Raw genomic sequence first — 18,773 nt, forward strand, 5'->3', positions numbered from 1 at the left:
GGATTTGGGATGCTTGGAAATGTTCGAGCCTTCTGGATTGTAATTTTGTATGGTTTTGTAATTTTTTAAAGCTGATTAAAATCTCCAAGGTATCCCCACGAATGACAAGAACTGTGGGAACAGGATCCTTCCCAAATCCCACAAAAAACAATTTTGAATATTTTTTTTCCCTCCTTAACCTCCAATTTTTTTGGGAATTGTGGGAAAACCTGGATTGGGAGCAGGATCTTGGCCAAAATCTGGCCTTGTCTCCCAGGAAAAAACCTTGAAACTTCCCAAGCTTTTTCTCCTCTTAACTCGGAGCTTTCTGCTCCTTCCTGGGGAAAAAAAAAAATTAGAATTTGTTTTCGGAAGTAAAGGAATTCACAAAAATTCCTGTGGGGTTTATGAATATATTGGAGAAAAATTTTGGGAGAATCTCGGGATGAAGTGGAAAAAAAAAAAGGAAAAAGGATTTATCCACTTTGGGAATTTATAAAGTGAATATCCCCTAAAAATTCGGGAAGCCTGGAATTTTGGTGATGTTTGGATCCTGGATGTCAGTTCTATGGATCCATGGCTGATCCTCAGGGTGTTTCCCTGCTGTTTTCTCCCTGGAAAACCTGGGAAACGTGCAAAGGCCTCGGTTTCCCTTTCCCGGTGGGAGAGGAGGTGGCGTTATCCCGGCGGGAAGTGGAGCCGGAGGTCAGAGGCTGATTCCTGATGCCAGGTGGGAGCTGGGGTGTGTTTATCCAGTCTGGGATCCACACTGCAGCTCCTTATTCCCGGCCTGGCGCTTTTCCCGGGAGCTCCTGGGCTCTGGCAGCCGCTGCCACATTCCAGGCCCCGCTCAATGCTCCTGTGTCTGCTCCTCCAAAAAATTCCCACTGGGATGGGGGATCGGGATGCAGGGATGGGGGACAAATGTGGTGGTGCCCCAAAGCTTGGGGAGCCCGGGATTGTGGAGAGGAATAAGGAGTGGATCCAGCCCCCATGGGGTGGGGTCGTGACCAAGGAATGCAAGGAAGCTCCAGTGGCTCTTCCCATTCCGTGAATTATCCTTGTCCCTGCTCCAATCTGATCCCAATCTCAACTCCCGAGGAATTTGGGGATGATGAGGCAAGTCCCTCTGGCTCTTTTCCATAAATCTGCTTGAAAAATTCCTCTCAGGTTTGGAGAGATGAGAAATCCTGATTAACATTGAAACAGCACCTGGAATTTGTCTGAATCCTGCTGGATTCAACAGCAATGGATGAGCTTGGATTTCCAACTTGGAAACACCAAAGGAGCGCTGGGAAGCAAATTCCATGGGAATTTGGCTGGATATAAGGTGTGGTTCTCCTTGCTGGGAGCTCTGTGTCCCAAAACTGATGGAAAAGGAAAGAACTGGGAATACAGAATAGAGGGAAAGCAAGGACAGCTCCATATGAAATCCCTGAATATTCCCTGTGTGGTTGTGGTGAATATTTGGGAAGAGCAGGATGGAGCTGGGACAGAGGGATGCATTATCCATTATCCAGGCTGACATCACCTCCCCACTCCCTCATTCCATGATAATTTTGGAGCTCTGGATCCGGAGGCTTTGCTGCTTCCTATGGGCTCCTGGAGGTTTTCCTGGGGAGGCACCAGGAATTTTTATGGAAAGCCGGCTGGGGATGAATGGAGTCCAGAAATAGAAAAGCTGGCGCAGCTCCAGAGGGAGGAAATCAGGGAGCCAGGAAGCTTCCTGTGCTCCCAGAGTTGGGATGGGGACATTGGGATGGGCTTGAACACCTGGAAATGTTGGATACACCCTCACTGTGAACTTGCTCCTCCTTTTAATTCAGGCATTGATTTCGTTTCCCACTCAAATAATGGATTCTGCCCTTTTCCAGCCATTCCCACAGCCTGGATCGCTCTCGAGTGGAGGAGAGGCTTTTCCCAGGAATCCCAGCTGCTCATCCCATGAGGAAACCCCCACTGTACTTCCCAAATTCTGGCACCAAGGCCTCCTCAAACCCATCTGCAAACAGCTGGAAAAAAACACTGGAAAACATGGAAAATCAGTTTCTTTTCCTGGCAGCAGCTCCTAATTGTCTCTTTTCACCATTTTCCCACTTTTCCAGGAGTGATTTTCCCTTAAATCCGGCTTTTCCCGCTCAGATCTGCCCCTGCACCTGCAGGATGAGAAAGAATTCCCTGGTGCAAACATGGCTGGAGCAGCATTTCCAAGGAAATGTTCCAGCGCTCCCAATCCCTTCCCAGAATCCCAGTGTCCCTCAGGAGGCGCCCTCCTGTTGGATATCCCATGGAATTCAGCCCAGGAGTGTTTTCCTCCTGTATCCCTGTGCTCATCCTCTGCCAGAGGCTCAGGAAGGGCAGCAATTCCCAAGATTTTGATTCCCCAGAATGTGGTTCCTGCAAGCCCCAAACCTGATCCCGGTGGGAAGAGGGAATGTGAGGGATGGATCCCAAACCTGTGGAGTCCCCTGTGAGCTGGTTGATCCCACAGAAAAAACAGGCAAAGGTGGATTTGCTGTTGGTTTTGGGGATTGGAGCAGCTGGTGGGACAAGGAGAGGGATAAACCCCGAAGGGAAGCTGGGAATATCCTGGAAGGATCCAGAAGTCCCTAAAAAAAGCAGTGAATCCATCTGTTCCTGGTAGGGGTTGTTCCCTGTTCCTGGAGCAGTGGGAAGGGCTGGATTTTCGGGATTGGATGATCCCAGCTCTGCCAAGGGGCCTGACTTTTCCATATATCAATTCCATATTCAGGTCCTTGTATCCCATGGCTGGGGCTGTGATGGGAATTTCTGCCATGGATTCTTATAACAATGCAGGATCTGATGGGGAAGTTTGAAAACATCTCCCTAAAAAGATATTAAAAAAACCTGGAATTTCAGTGGTTGAATTTGCCCCAATGCAAGGAAGAAAGGAAGGAAAAAGGAAGGAAAAGGGAAGAAATTTCTTGTTTCTTCCTCTTGGCTTTCATCCATGGGATGAATAAATAAAAACCTAGGAGCAGGGAATGGGAAGGATGATGCAAGGAACAGGATTTGGGATGGGAACCGTGATATTGCAGGAAAATGACCCGGCACAGCAGAAATTACAATAATGTCATTCCTGTTTGCTCTGGCTCCCATTTAATCCTCCAGGAACTCTGACATTTCCCAAAGAATTCTGCACCTCGGGAAGTTTGGTCAAACGTTGCACCTTGCCAAAAGCCAGGGGATATTGGATTCTGCAGGAATAAATGGGAAGCAGGATGTGATCCATGGCCTGTGGATGGATGGGAGCCAGATGTGATCCCACATCCATGGTTGGATTGGGATAATGGGAATATGGGATCCCATGGGATAGTTTGAGGTTATCCCATGCCAGCAGCAGTGCTGATCCCAACCCAGCTTTTCCAGGGGTTTGGGCTTTTTTTGGGGTGTTTAACATGTTGGAATTAAAAACTGGGATGTGAAAAGAAGACAAGAGGTTTTCCTCTGAAATTCCAGTGCTTGTGTTGCTCCTTTTCCTCAGGGAATGGTGGGGAAGGGCATCCAGGGTCTGAGCCTCACCTGTGCTGCCCCTTTTCCTTAGGGAATGTGAGCTGGGAAAGGGGAACTGGGGCTGACCCTTTCCCTCATGGAATATGAGCTGGGAAAGGGATCCATGGGGTTCTGCCTCTTTTCTTCATGGAATACAAGTCGGAGAAGGGATCCATGGGGTGCTGGCCCTTTTCCTCATGGAATATGAGTTGGGAAAGGGATCCATGGGATGTCATGCCTTTTCCTCATGGAATATGAATTGGGAAAGGGATCCATGGGGTTCTGCCTCTTTTCTTCATGGAATACAAGTCGGAGAAGGGATCCATGGGGTGCTGGCCCTTTTCTTCATGGAATATGAGCTGGGAAAGTGATCCATGGGATGTCATGCCTTTTCTTCATGGAATATGAGTTGGGAAGGGGATCCATGGGGTGCTGCCCCTTATCCTTATGTAATGTGAGTTGAGAAAGGGATCCATGGGGTGCTGCCCCTTTTTTCTCATGGAATATGAGCTGGGGAAGGGATCCATGGGGTGCTGCCCCTTTTCCTCATGGAATATGAGCTGGGAAAGGGATCCATGGGATGTCATGCATTTTCCTTATGGAATAGGAGTTGGGAAGGGGATCCATGGGATGTCATGCCTTTTCCTCATGGAATATGAGTAGGGAAAGGGATCCATGGGGTTCTGCCTCTTTTCTTCATGGAATACAAGTCGGAGAAGGGATCCATGGGGTGCTGGCCCTTTTCTTCATGGAATATGAGCTGGGAAAGTGATCCATGGGATGTCATGCCTTTTCTTCATGGAATATGAGTTGGGAAGGGGATCCATGGGGTGCTGCCCCTTATCCTTATGTAATGTGAGTTGAGAAAGGGATCCATGGGGTGCTGGCCCTTTTCTTCATGGAATATGAGCTGGGAAAGTGATCCATGGGATGTCATGCCTTTTCTTCATGGAATATGAGTTGGGAAGGGGATCCATGGGGTGCTGCCCCTTATCCTTATGTAATGTGAGTTGAGAAAGGGATCCATGGGGTGCTGCCCCTTTTTTCTCATGGAATATGAGCTGGGGAAGGGATCCATGGGGTGCTGCCCCTTTTCCTCATGGAATATGAGCTGGGGAAGGGATCCATGGGATGTCATGCATTTTCCTTATGGAATAGGAGTTGGGAAGGGGATCCATGGGATGTCATGCCTTTTCCTCATGGAATATGAGTAGGGAAAGGGATCCATGGGGTTCTGCCTCTTTTCTTCATGGAATACAAGTCAGAGAAGGGATCCATGGGGTGCTGGCCCTTTTCTTCATGGAATATGAGCTGGGAAAGTGATCCATGGGATGTCATGCCTTTTCCTCATGGAATATGAGTTGGGAAGGGGATCCATGGGGTGCTGCCCCTTATCCTTATGTAATGTGAGTTGAGAAAGGGATCCATGGGGTGCTGCCCCTTTTTTCTCATGGAATATGAGCTGGGGAAGGGATCCATGGGGTTCTGCCCCTTTTCCTCATGGAATATGAGCTGGGGAAGGGATCCATGGGATGTCATGCATTTTCCTTATGGAATAGGAGTTGAGAAAGGGATCCATGGGGTTCTGCCTCTTTTCTTCATGGAATACAAGTCGGAGAAGGGATCCATGGGGTGCTGCCCCTTTTCCTCATGGAATATGAGTTGGGAAAGGGATCCATGGCGTGCTGCCCCTTTTCCTCATGGAATATGAGTTGGGAAGGGAATCCAGGGCCAGATCCAAGGCGGAGTTCCGGCAGGATCCATAGAGGGGCTCATTTGCTGGGATAATTGTATGCTTTGCCCTTAAGCGTATTGATTCGGAAAAGTTAATCAGTACCATTTGGAAGCTCTTCCATGAAAAACCAGAAAATCCCATTAAACTGATTAAAACTGAATCCATCTTAAATAACCCCCTGCTCCTTAAAAATGTTGAAACAGGGAATTGTGTTCAAATAAAATTATTTCAGTCAAACACGGCTGCTGGCAGCTCCCGCCTGCAGAGGTGTGCGTGGAATTCTGGGATAATGGGAATGCTGGGAAGGGGACAAATCTCTTTCTCTGGGATAAATCCTTGGGAGGCAAAACTGGGAGCAGTGGGGGAGTGCTGGAAGTGTGGCCACATCTAAGAGAGGCATGGGGCACAACCTTTTATTTTCCATGGATTTTAGGGAAAAATTTCTCATGGAAAAGGTTGGAAAACCCTGGCAGAGCTGCCCAGACATCCCAGTTCCTGAAGGGATTTAAAACTTGGGAATGTGGTTTAGTGGTGAGGGAATGGTTGGATGCTTCCGGCCTTTACTCTGCTGACATTCCGTGATTTTCCTTTAAAAATGATGCTTCACATTCATTTATTCCGAAAACATCAGATTCTGTGGCTGGGGAATATTTCTGGAAATTTTAAACTGAAACCTGGGAAGCTCCTGAAAAATGATCCTCATAGAAGGGCCCAGCTTGAAGATGGAGTTTGGGCTCTGCTCATCCATGACTTGGAATCCCAAAGGATTTGGGATGATGGGTGGAATGCGGGTTTTCCAGCCCTGGAGGCTCCGGCCCACAGGCGGAGCTGCTCTTCCCATGTGGGGGCGCTGCAGGAGGAGGCTGGGACAGAACGGGATGGCAGGGAAACCCTTGGGATGCGCCTCGGGATTTGCCTTGTCCCGGGAGCCGCCCCTGATGATGTCAGCCCCTGGAATGACACAATTCCTTCTGGGAGGAGCCAGGGGATGGGGCTGATCCTGGCAGCATTCCCATCCCTGCCACCCCATGGAATACTCCAAATCTCCCAAACTGGCTCTTCCCAAATAAACAACTGCTCTTGGACGAGGCAGCTCTGGGAGTTTTGTTGAAATTCCAGCATGGAGAATCCAGCAGTGGGAGCTGATTCTGAGGGGTTGGGAAGGCGTTATCTGCTCGGAGCTCAGGATTATCCCTGATTTCATCACTCAGCCAGAGCCACTGGGAGATAACCGGGATTACTCCCAGTTTGCTTCCCAATTGGTTGATTTTCCCTTTGGAGCTTCCATGTCTCCCTCTGGATAAATCCCATGTGTGAGACAGACTTTTGTATTTCCAGGGAGCAATACCCACATCCCTAGGGAATTATGGGAATAATGGGAATGATGCCACTGGCTCCCATCCCGAGCTCCATCAGGGATCAATCCTGAGGCATTCTGAGCATCCCACTGTGGCCAATCAAGCCTGAGGTTTGATTCCCCTTTCCCAATGTTTTCCAAATAGAACAGGCTCTGGCACAGCGAGGTATGAAATTCCATAGGGATGCTTTGGAGCTTGGCATGGGAAGTGTGTCCTACGCTCCACGCCCTTGGCATGGACTTTTCTTTGCCAAAAATCCCCTTTTTTGGGTCACCAAAGCTTTTCCAGAGGCAAATCCTGTTAAGAAATGCTTGGAAAATGCCTTCAGGCACAGGGTGGGATTCTGGGGTGTCCAGGAGTGGGAGCTGAGGATCCCTGCGGATCAGAATTTTCTGGGAGGTGATGCACAGGAAAGTGGGAGCGGATTGCAGGGATTGAATCCTTCGGGATGGATCCAGCAGCAGCGGGATGAGCTGGGGATGCCTTTCCCCATTCCCGCTGCTCCAGCGGATGTTCCCTCCCGAATTTTGTCCCGTTGCCGGTGAGCGGGGATGGATGAGCATCCTCAATTCCCAGCCCTGACCTCCCCGGAGCTGCCAGGCTGCTTTATCTCCGCCGCAGCCCCCGGATGCTCCTTGCAGCATTCCCAACAAAGGAGGTGCCAGCGGCGGCTGTTTGTCAGCGCCTTGTTCCTGACCGCGGGAATAAATCCTGGATCCCTCCTTTCCTCCCTTCCCTCCCTTCCCTTCCCTTCCCAAGGCCGGCGGCCGGGTGCCAGCCGAGCCCCCCGCGCTGCTCCTAATCCAGCAGCGGGAGCATCCCTCGGCGGGAGCAGCGGGAAGCCGGGATAATGGGGAGCCCATTAGCATCTCCATGGAGCAGCGGGATGCAGGGATGCTTCCTGAATCCACATCCTGGCTTCCCTGCTCTCCCAGGTGCTGTTTGCCCACCGAGGTGCTGGCCTTGGGAGCAGCTGCGCATCCCAGGGCCAGGAAATATCCCGCTCCTCATCCTCCTCCCGCTCCGGGGGCCCTGCATCACAAGGCCCGCGGTATTTCCTTGGATAGCGGCGCTGTGTTTGTCGGGATCCCCGGGAGATGATGAGGTGTTAATGGGAGCAGGGATTGGGATTGGCACTCGGGGGGCACGGCTGCATCCCGGCTTCCCAGCCAGATGGGAAAACCAGTGGGAAACCCCCCGCCCCAAGCCTAAAAGGGCAAGGAGTGGAGTGGAAGTTCGGGATGCAGAGATGCCTCAGGGGCCAGGGGTGGTGCCTGTGGATTGGGAATGTTGTCCTGCTAGGGGGTCTTTTGTGATGGAAGTGGAGGGGGAAAAGGGGCGGGAGTGAAAGTTGTGTGCTCCAGTGAAAGTTGGGTTGCTCGCTGTGGAAATTGGGATGCCCTCCGTGAGAATTGGGATGCTGGCTGTGAAAATCGGGATGTTGGCTTTGGAAAATGGGATGCACACTGTGGAATTTGGGATGCTGGCTGTGGAATTTGGGGTGCTGGCTGTGGGAATTGGGGTGCTCATTGGGGTAATTGGGATGCTCACTATGGAAATTGGGAGGCTCTGGCACCCTCACCCTGAAAGTTGGGATGTGCCTGCATCCTCCCAGTGAAAGCTGGGATAAACCCCAAAATATAAACCAGAATCCCGGTGCTCCATCAGGTGAATCCCGGTGGATGAGGTCACTCCCAGCCGCTATCTCTGGAGATAAGGAGCAGCCCCGCCATTCCCAAGTGGAGCCGGGACTGATGAGCTGCGTCCTCTCCAGAGTGGATTTCATCGCTGGTGGGAGACCTCGGGAAGCCCTGTCTCCTCGGAGGAGATTGAATCAGCAGAAAAATGGGGCTGGAAATGTTGGGAATGGAGACAGGGAGGCTGCTCCTGCAGATAAGCGGAGCCCTGAGCCCTCGGTGCTTCCCGGTGGGATGAAGGCTGGGTGGGACTGGAATCATCGCATGGCCCCAGGGAATGGCTTTTCCTTGCTGTAAAAGAGAAGGAAAATCAGGAGCTCCTGCTGTGGTCCAGCTGAGTCCCCTGTATTGGTACCAGCAGAGTTCCTGGGATTTTGGGATATCTCCTTTCCACGGTCATTTGGGACTTTGGGCATGGAGTGAGAGGACAAGGGGAAAAGCTGGAGGAGGGTGGATTCTGGTTGGATATGAGGGAAAAATCCTTCCTGGGAGGGTGATGAGGCCCTGGAACAGTTTTCCCATAGGAGCTGTGGCTGCCCTATCCATGGAAATGTCCAAGGGCAGGTTGGAGTACCCTGGGACAGTGGAAGGTGACCCTCCCCATGGCAGGATGGAGTGGAATGAGCTTTAATCTCCCTTCCAACCCGAACCATTCTGGAACTAAATGATCCATGACAAAAATAAAATTAAAATCTTATGGATATTCCTGGGGTGTCCTGCCCCATGACTTTTCATCCATAGGACTGGAATTGCCCATGGAAGCTCAGGGAAGGACCAAATCCACGTGTGTGCCACGTGCCGCCATTCCGGCCTCTCCCGAAATCCCTCGGTGCACACCTGGCCCAGGGAGGGGGAGCGGGGGGGCTCTATCCCTGCTCCCAAAAAGCTGGAAATAGCAGCAGCTCTGTTGATTCACAACCACAGCCCTGACTTCCCTGCTCCGGATCCGAGGTGTTTTTTTTCCAACAATCCTCCCTTTTTCCCCGGTGAGCCGAGGGCACACGGAGCGGCCAGGGCTCCCCTGGATATTCCCGAGGGGCCACGCCAGCTCCTCTTTTTCCCCTTGGAAAAAACAACCCCCGGTGCATGGAGCATAAAAAAGCCTTTGTGCGGCCGGGCCCGCATCCCTGGGGAGCGGCAGCGGGATCGCACCCTGGGCAGGGAAGGGCTGGAGCCGCCCCGGGAGCCCCAGCCATCCCGCAGGGTGATGCCTCCCCGCGCCAGCCCCGGCAGGAATGTTTGCTGTCACCGCAGCCTGCGGCAGGGAAATATTTTCCAAGGGAAAAAAAAAAAGGCCTCCCAGTGTATTCCACGCCACCAGCTCCAGCGGGCTCTGTAGCCGTCTTGTTCTGCCGCTGCCGGGACACCGGGCTGGAGGAAGAGAGGAGGCAAAGGTGGGAGAGCTTTAAAAAGCTCTGGTTAAGGTTGTTCCACCCTCTGGAAAAGGGATTGGGAAGCTGCAAAACAGCCCGAGCTGCAAAACAGCCTGGAGGCTGCTTTTGGGGGAGAGGGCGGTTTTCCTCCGGCCTCCAAATCACAGCTTCATATCCCGGGATGTTGAGAGATAACCTGCCTTTTTCCGAGTGGAGAATGTAGGTCAGAGCCCACTCTCCTTCCCAAAACCCAGTGAGGATGCTGCTGCTGCTGCTGCAGGTTGGGCTGGAGTCTGTCCCTGCAGCTCTTTACTCTGGCACCAAAACAAAACGCATTCAGAAAACTGTGAAAAATAAGCCCAGCTCGGGAATGCAGCTGATTGGGAGTTTTTCCGACAGAAAGTGCCGTCCGATCCGCGGAAAACCGTTCCTGGGGCGGGTGTTGATTTGGGCACTGTTTCCTCTGAGGGGGAAAAAAATCAGAGTGAGGGGGGAGAAATGTTTGGAGAGAGCCGGAGCTGCCGCCATCACAGAGCTTTTCCATCCCTCTGCGGAGCAGCTCTCCCCTGGAAATTCACTGGATTCAGCAGCCCAGTAGCCCCAAAAATGTTGGATTTAAGAGGCCAAAAGCACTGGATTTAGCAGGCCGAAACCACTGGATCCAGTAGCCCCAAAAACATTGGATTTAAGAGGCCTAAAGCACTGGATTTAGCAGGCCAAAACCACTGGATTCAGTGGCCCCAAAAACATTGGATTTAGCAGGCCAAAATCACTGCATTCAGTAGCCCCCAAACCATTGGATTTAAGATGCCAAAAGCACTGGATTTAGCAGGCCCAAAACGTTGGATTTAAGAGGCCAAAAGCACTGGATTCAGTAGCCCCAAAACCAATGGATGTAAGAGGCCAAAAGCACTGGATTTAGCAGGCCAAAACCACTGGATCCAGTAGCCCCAAAAACATTGGATTTAAGAGGCCTAAAGCACTGGATTTAACAGACCAAAAACACTGGATCCAGTAGCCCCAAAAACATTGGATTTAAGAGGCCTAAAGCACTGGATTTAGCAGGCCAAAACCACTGGATTCAGTGGCCCCAAAAACATTTGATTTAAGAGGCCAAAAGCACTGGATTTAGTAGGCCAAAACCACTGGATTCAGTAGCCCCAAAAACATTGGATTTAAGAGGCCAAAAGCACTGGATTCAGTAGCCCCAAAACCAATGGATGTAAGAGGCCAAAAGCACTGGATTTAGCAGGCCAAAACCACTGGATTCAGTAGTCCCAAAAACATTGGATTTAAGAGGCCTAAAGCACTGGATTTAGCAGGCCAAAACCACTGGATCCAGTAGCCCCAAAAACATTGGATTTAAGAGGCCTAAAGCACTGGATTTAGCAGGCCAAAACCACTGGATTCAGTGGCCCCAAAAACATTGGATTTAGCAGGCCAAAATCACTGCATTCAGTAGCCCCCAAACCATTGGATTTAAGATGCCAAAAGCACTGGATTTAGCAGGCCCAAAACGTTGGATTTAAGAGGCCAAAAGCACTGGATTCAGTAGCCCCAAAACCAATGGATGTAAGAGGCCAAAAGCACTGGATTTAGCAGGCCAAAACCACTGGATCCAGTAGCCCCAAAAACATTGGATTTAAGAGGCCTAAAGCACTGGATTTAACAGACCAAAAACACTGGATCCAGTAGCCCCAAAAACATTGGATTTAAGAGGCCTAAAGCACTGGATTTAGCAGGCCAAAACCACTGGATTCAGTGGCCCCAAAAACATTTGATTTAAGAGGCCAAAAGCACTGGATTTAGTAGGCCAAAACCACTGGATTCAGTAGCCCCAAAAACATTGGATTTAAGAGGCCAAAAGCACTGGATTTAGCAGGCCAAAACCACTGGATTCAGTAGTCCCAAATACATTGGATTTAAGAGGCCAAAAGCACTGGATTTAACAGGCTAGAAAGAGTGGGTTTAGCAGGCCAAAACATCGGATTTAGTAGCCCCAGAAATGCTGGATTTAGTAGCCAAAGGCACTGGGTTTAACAGGCCAAAATCACTGGATTTAGTAGCCTAAGGAACTTGATTTAGGAGCCCAAAGGCACGGGATTAAGCAGGCCAAACCCACTAGATTTAACAGTCCAAAATCACTGGATTTAGCAAGCTCAAAAGCATTGGATTTAGCAGTCCAAAGAAACTGGATTTTGCAGTCCAAAACACCGGATTTTGTTGCCCAAAGGCAATGGATTCCATAGCCAAAGAAATTGGATTTACCAACCCAAAGGCACCGGATTTAGTAACCAAATCCACTGGATTTCAAAGGCCAAAATCCCTGGATTTAGTAGCCCAAACCCACTGGATTTAGCATCCAAAGGCTCTGGATTCAGGTCTGAATTCAGGTCTGGATTCTACCTGCCAAAGGTCAGCAGTGCAGGGGACAAGGTCCCAAGGACACAGGAATTCTGAGTTTTCACAGTGTCCAGGGGAAAAAGGTTTTTAGGGGAAAATGTTTTGGAAATATTCTGAATTCTGGCTATGGGAGCCAGCCTGGCTGGCATGAACTGTGCCATCATCCTACTCAGGACAGGCAGCCTGAAATTCCCTATTTTCCACCTTTACCAGCGCTGGGAGCAGGTGTCAAAAGCTCCTCCTCAAACTGAAAATAATTTTTCTTAGTGGAAACAAAGGATTTCCATTTCTCTGCCAAAATTAGGCTGATCCCACACTCAAAGCTTCCCTGGATTTTAAAGCATGAGTTGAAATGGAATATTTTTGCCCCTGGAAAAGAGTGGAACTGAATGAAAATATCTTTGCAGGTGGCAGCGACCTGCAGGGCGGTGCTGGGATGGGGTGGCTCCGGAATTCCCACCGTGATCCATCCGGGCCAGGCTTAGGGCAGGGGGATCCGAGTGTCCCGCTGTCACCGCGGCGCCGCCGGTGCCTCATCCCGAGGCACAGACCCGGGATTGTGCCGACCCCGAACAGATTTATGGGGTGATCCTGGCCTGCTATTAGTGGTCATGGAACCGCAGACTCCCAGACAGGGCCCGATCCCAAGCTCCCGTGGTTTTTTTGGAAGCAGAAATCTCCGCTTCGGCTGTTTTGATGCGGGCGCTTGCCAGGGACACCTCATTCCCAGGAAAACGGGGTGCCCTGGCAGCAGACTGCCAGGAGGGGACATGGAGGGTGACATGGAATGAGAGGTGCCTGCCTTGCCGAGCTCAGAGCAGCTCCGCCGGCTATTTATACCCGGAACGCGGGAATGGAGCCGCTCGGGATAAATGGAGCTATTTTCAAGGTCTTGGCCAGGTCTAACTGGTTTAAACAAGGCCGGGAATGACTCACAGGGCTATAAATGTCCGTCAGAATCCTCGGAGAGGCTGTCTCCGATGGATCTCCTTGGAAAAGCAGCCTCCTGGAGCGCTGAGAAAGCTGCGACACGCTCCTGTCTCCCTGCTCCGGCACCCATTCCAAATCCCATCAATTCCAAATGGCTGGGACTGGTGGGACTGGGCACATCTCTGCTTTTATGGGATGTATGAGGAATTTGGGAGTTGAATCCCTTTATTCTGCTCCTTGGATGATGTGCTGGACCATCCTTGGGGGTCATTCATCCCCCCTGCCCTGAGCAGCAAATTCCCAGGGGAATCGAAGCACCTCAGCCAGGCTGGAAGCTCTCCAGCAGCGCAGGGGTTTTGTTAGGAAATAACAGGGAGCTATTAAAGCCCAGGGTTTTGGGAGGAGGCTCCAGATTCCATTTTCTTCCTGTTTGTTTTCTTCTTGGGAACCCAAGGACATTTCAGTTTTCAGCAACTGATCATTAAACATAAAAAATAATTCCCGGGATGAACCCAAACCCTGGATATTTCAGTCAGGTGAAAATTCCCCTGCCCGCTGGGAGAAAATATCCATGGCAGGATTTTCCTGGGATGTGAGGAAGACTTTCTCTCCTTTCTTTCTTGATCTGGGCATCTCCCTCCTCTCATCCTTCTCCCTGTGCCGTGGGAGCTGGGGATGAATCCGTTAACTCCCGGTTTTCCGCAGCCGCCTGGCTCCTCCGGCCGTCATTCCAGATGCCTGCGCATCTTGTTTATCCAGCAAAACGTGCTGCTGGAAAGCCGGGAATGGGCATCACGTGGCCCACGGCAAACAGCCGGCAGATGCCCTCTGTTGATTTTGCTCCGGAGCTTTTCCAGAGGCTGCTGGGCTCTTCCAAGGGGGTTTTGCCCATTCCCGCTGTTATCCCATCCCACCATGCCAGGATCCCCACCTCATCTCATGCCGGCATTGTCCCCAGGGAGCATTGGGAATGCTGTCCCAGGAAGTTGTCGTTCCCATTGGGATAAATGCTGGTGCTCCATTCCTAATAATGGGGCTTTATTCCCATTGGGATTTTTCAGGATTTCATTTTATTCCAGCAGCTCCTTCCCTTCATTGACGCATCGGATAATTACAGAGCAGGAAGGAACGTTAAAACAGGGAGTGAAAATGCCAGAAATAGGGATGTATCCCGACTGTCTGGATCCTCAGGAATCCTTGTGGATGAAGCCAAGTTGCCTGCCCCTGGGATTGAAGGATGTCATTCCAGAGTTAAAAGGATGGATATCCTTGGGATATTAAAAAGACAAAATTTTTGCACACTCCTGACTTTTCCTTTGTTAGCCTTGCTAAGGCCTTGGAAAATCTTTCCTGGAATTAAGCAGCCCCATTTAATATGGAATCCAATTAGGAGGGACTTGGTTGAAGAGTTCCTCAAATAGTTGAGTCAATATTGGCCGGTGTAATTGTGGGAATTCCCAGTGGAATTCCGGCACCTGTTCAGGAGCTGAGGCTCCATGGGTGGGGCGAAAGAGGGAATTTCAGTGGTCCCCATCCGAGTCTTAAAGTAGCTTTTCCCAGTATATGGAATTTGTAGGAACTTGGGAGCAGGATCCTGGTGTGTGTTCCCAAATTGGTGCTGGATGTGACCTTGGGATGTGCTGTTAGTTCTTCCTGGAGAGCTTTGGTGGGAAAGCTCAGCTTAATTCCAAGTTTCAGGAAAGTGAATCATCTTCGTCCTCATCCTCATCCTCATCCTCATCCTCATCTTCCCATGGTTTGTTCTGCTTGTTGGAACAGAAGCTCCTGGGAATGCTCTCAACCCAGCAGAGCTCTTGACCTTACAAAGATTGATCCTACAGGAAAAATTGGGAATAAGCCCAGCCAGAGGCAGCACGGGAGCAATGGGAGCTTTCCTATCCCGCTCCACCTTCACCCTTCTCTCTTCCCGCCTCAATCCCATCTCCCACCTCTTCCTGAAGTACTTCCAGGCACTGATTCATCCATAATTTCCATCTCTTATCAGGAAAAGGTCTCAATAAATCTGACAAGTTGCCTTTTGTCTCCAGCAATCCTCCTGAAGGGCGGCTCTTTCAGGAGACACCGTCTCCCAATTTCCTGATTTCAAGGGAAAAACCCAATCCTGCCTTTCTTTCGGAGGAGCAGCACAACCGGGAGAGTTCATTATCCTGGATTAATGATGATAATTATCAGGAGAAGAGAGATAATTATCCAGCTTGGAGGGAAGGCGCCGGCGTTGCTGCAAGGGATGGATGCAGGAAAAGCCCATCCAGGCTCCGGCCATCCCTTGGGAAGTGGGAGCTGCCTCCCAAGCCTAGGCTCCCAATGCAAATAAGAGCATCATTTCAAAATTAAATTTAAAATAAATATTAGTTAAATATTAAAGAGAAGAAATCAGGTGGAGATGGCCCAGAATTCGCTCTTTCCAACCGGGAATGTTTAACTAAGACACCACAGAAAATTTTTCTTTTTAGCAGTCCCGATGTTCCTTAAATGTTCTTTTTATGGGAAAAATACCAATTTTCCTGCTTCTTTTCCTTAGGAGAGATGGATTTTATCTGTGTGGAAGGGGAGAAGGGAATGGGAGGTGGTTGGATGTGGGAGTGGAGCCTCCGGAGTCAATCCCACATCCAGCCGCTTTTCCAGGCCCTCTTTGCTGAATACAAATGTTGGAATTGCTCCGTGTCCTCGTGTTCCCGAGACAAAGGTTTTGTCTGAGGAGCAGGGGTGGGATGTGGTGGCTGTGGTTGTCCCTGTGGGCACATGGAATGGGATGGGCACCACCATTCCTGGTGGGATGTGCTCCATGGATGGATGGAGCAGGATGGGGGAATTGTGGGACAGACAAAGGGAAAATGGGATTTAAGTGTCTGGGATGGTAGGAACGTCCTGAAGGATCAAAAATCCAAGGATTAAGGGCAGCTCCCAGTCCACACCTGGATGGAAATCCTCACCTTTGGTGGGGACAAAATTCCAAGTCCTGTGGAGCGAAAGCCTGGCAAAGCGGAAAAAGCAGGAAATTGGGAGAGGCTGCCAAGCTTGGGATGGTGTCACCTCCGGCCACCCTCACGTGGAGGTGCCAGACGTGCTCACATCTGTGCCAACATCTGCCCCAACATCTGCAGGGCCCAGGCCTGAGGGTGGGAATTGCCCAGGGAAAGGCTCATCCCGGCCTCTCCGGAATCCATTGGAACAAACCTTGCTGTCCGAGGGAAAAGGGGGTGGAAAATTATCCGAAACATCAAGACCCAGCCAGGAGCAGAGAGCAGGATCCTTGAGCTTTCCCGGGAGCCACATCCCAAATTTCACCCCATCCTCCCAGAATTCCCCCTTCCCGAGCCTTCGGATGAGCAGAGAGCCCCTTGGGAAAGCAGGGAGCGGGGATCCAGCACTCGGGGTGCACCAGCCCTTCCTCCCAGCCAGGACGGGCGCTCTGGGGCTGAGGACCGGGGGTCCCTGGGTGTCCCCCCCACCCCGGGGAGTCGCTCCCGTCCCCCCCACGGGCGCAGCAGGCGACAGAGGGCGCCCCGCCACCGCGCTGGGGCCGCCCCTCCTCCTTTTGGCGTGTCCCCCCTCCTGCGGGAGCATCACCCTCCGGGCCGTCCCCCCAAAATCCCCCAAATCCCGGCAGAAAGCGCCGGGAAGGGGCGGCGGGTGGCTGGGAGGGAGGTGGGCTGTGGCTATCGCCGCGGCTATCGCGATAGAAGCGGGCGGACGGGGTTGTTTTGCTTCGGCCGTGGATCATCCTGAGGGATTTGGGAGCGCAGGGAAAGAATCCTGGAGGGGTTTTTGGGGGGTTAAAAACTCTGGGCGATGTGGGGCAGGGGGAGACCCCTGGGGAGCGCAAGCTCCATAAATAAATAAGCAATTAAATAAATAGACTAATAAATAAATAATAAAAAAAACAAATAAATCGGGTTTGCGGTTGGCTTGGGTTTTCGGCTTCTTTTTTCTTTTATTTTTTTTTAATGACGGTGGGCAGATCGAGGTGGGGATTCATGGAGCACTCCCCGGGAGCGGCGGGGATGCTCCCGGAGGAGCCGGGCGGGCACCGGGAAGGGGCGGCGGGAATGGGGGGAAGCCCCCCGGTGCCACCCTGTCGCCCTTGGTCCCCCCCGCCGTCACGATTTAGACCACGGAGGGGGGGGGCGGTGATTTTGGTCACCCGTCCGTCCTTCCTTCCTTCCTCTTTCCCTCTTTTCCTCCTTCCCTGCTTTCCCCCGCTCCCGGGCGCTCGGGCAGCGGCGCTGCCCCGACGGAGCGCACCGGGAGCGCACCGGGACCGCGCAGGGCCGGCCCCCGCGGCCCCGCCGGCGCTGCCCGCCCCTTTCCCTGCTCTCCCCGCTCCCTCCACTCCCGGTTTTCCTGCCGGGCAGAGCCGCGTCCCGACCTGCCGGCCGGGCAGAGCCCCGCGGGGAGCGAAGGTGAGCGGGGACGGCACCGGGCACTTCGGGGGGACACTCGGCCGCTCCAGCGGGGTCATTCCCGGCGGGAATGCTGCGGGGGAGCCGCTGCCGTCGGGGCTGGGAACGGTGTCCCCCGGGAGCGGGATGGGGTGGCAGCCGTGTCCGGGGTGGCAGCCGCGTCCCCCGGCGCGGGGCGGCGGCGGAGGCGCGCAGAGGTGCGCGGGGCCGCGGAGGAGCCGCTCCCGCCTAGGTGTGAGCTGATTATTCAAATGGGCAGCCGAGGACCTGGGGATTGGAGGCTCGCCCGGCCGCTCCGTGCTATATCACTGGGGCACCCACGTCACTGCAGCACTTGTCCTCCTCTTCCTCCTCCTCCTCTTCTTCCTCCCTCCTCCCTCCTCCTCCTCCTCCTCCGGCTCCTCCATCGCCTCCGGGCGCCTCTCCGCCGCGGAGCGCTGCGAAAACCCACCCAAGGAGCGGCGGCGGAACAAACCCACCCCAGCCCCAGCGCCGCTCCATCCCCCCCTTCCTCCCTCCCTCCTCTTCCTCCTCCTCCAGAGGCTCCGGCGGAGGGGAGGGAGGGTTGGGGACTTTTTTTTTTTTTTTGGCCTTTTTTTTTTCTCCTTTTTTTTTTTTTTTTTTTTTTTTTGGGTCGCTCTCCGCCGTCGTTTGTTGTGGCTGTTAAATTTTAAACTGCCATGCACTCCACTTCCAGTATGCTGGGAGCGGTGAAAATGGAAGGCCATGAGCACACGGACTGGAGCAACTACTACGGGGAGCCCGAGGTATGGACGGGGCCGGAGCCCCAAAACCCGCCGGTGTCCCGGGCCCGGCACGGGATTAACTTTGGCACCGGCTCGGCGCTGCGGGCGGGGGTCCTGAGGTGCGGGTGGGGGTGCGGGCGGCTCTTCCCTGTTTTCCCTCCCACCCCTCCAGGTATTTTTCTCTCTCTGGGCGGCGATGTCCCTTTCCCTTCCCCTTTCCCTTCTTCTGCAACTCCGCTGCCCGGGACGGCTCCGCCGCTCCTGCTGCCACCGCGGTTTTATTTAATGTAGATACCAAAATATATTTGGGTTTCATTAAGAAGAAAAACAACCCCCCCTACCCCCCCCGTGGCGTCCCCCACCACCGCCCCGCTCCGGGATTTATTTAACCCTTTCCTCCCGTGCCCTCCGCCGAGCCCCGCGGCTGCGGCGCCTCCGGCTCCGGGCTGGGCTTGGTTGGGCTGGGCTGGGCTTGGCTGGGCTGGGGCTCCCCCCCGCGCCATCCCCGTGCCCTGTGTCGCTTGTCCCCGCAGGGCTACTCCTCGGTGAGCAACATGAACGCGGGGCTGGGCATGAACAGCATGAACACCTACATGACCATGTCGGCCATGAGCA

Source organism: Ammospiza nelsoni, chromosome 3, assembly GCF_027579445.1.
Source record: "Ammospiza nelsoni isolate bAmmNel1 chromosome 3, bAmmNel1.pri, whole genome shotgun sequence".
NCBI classification, from domain to species: Eukaryota; Metazoa; Chordata; class Aves; order Passeriformes; family Passerellidae; genus Ammospiza; species Ammospiza nelsoni.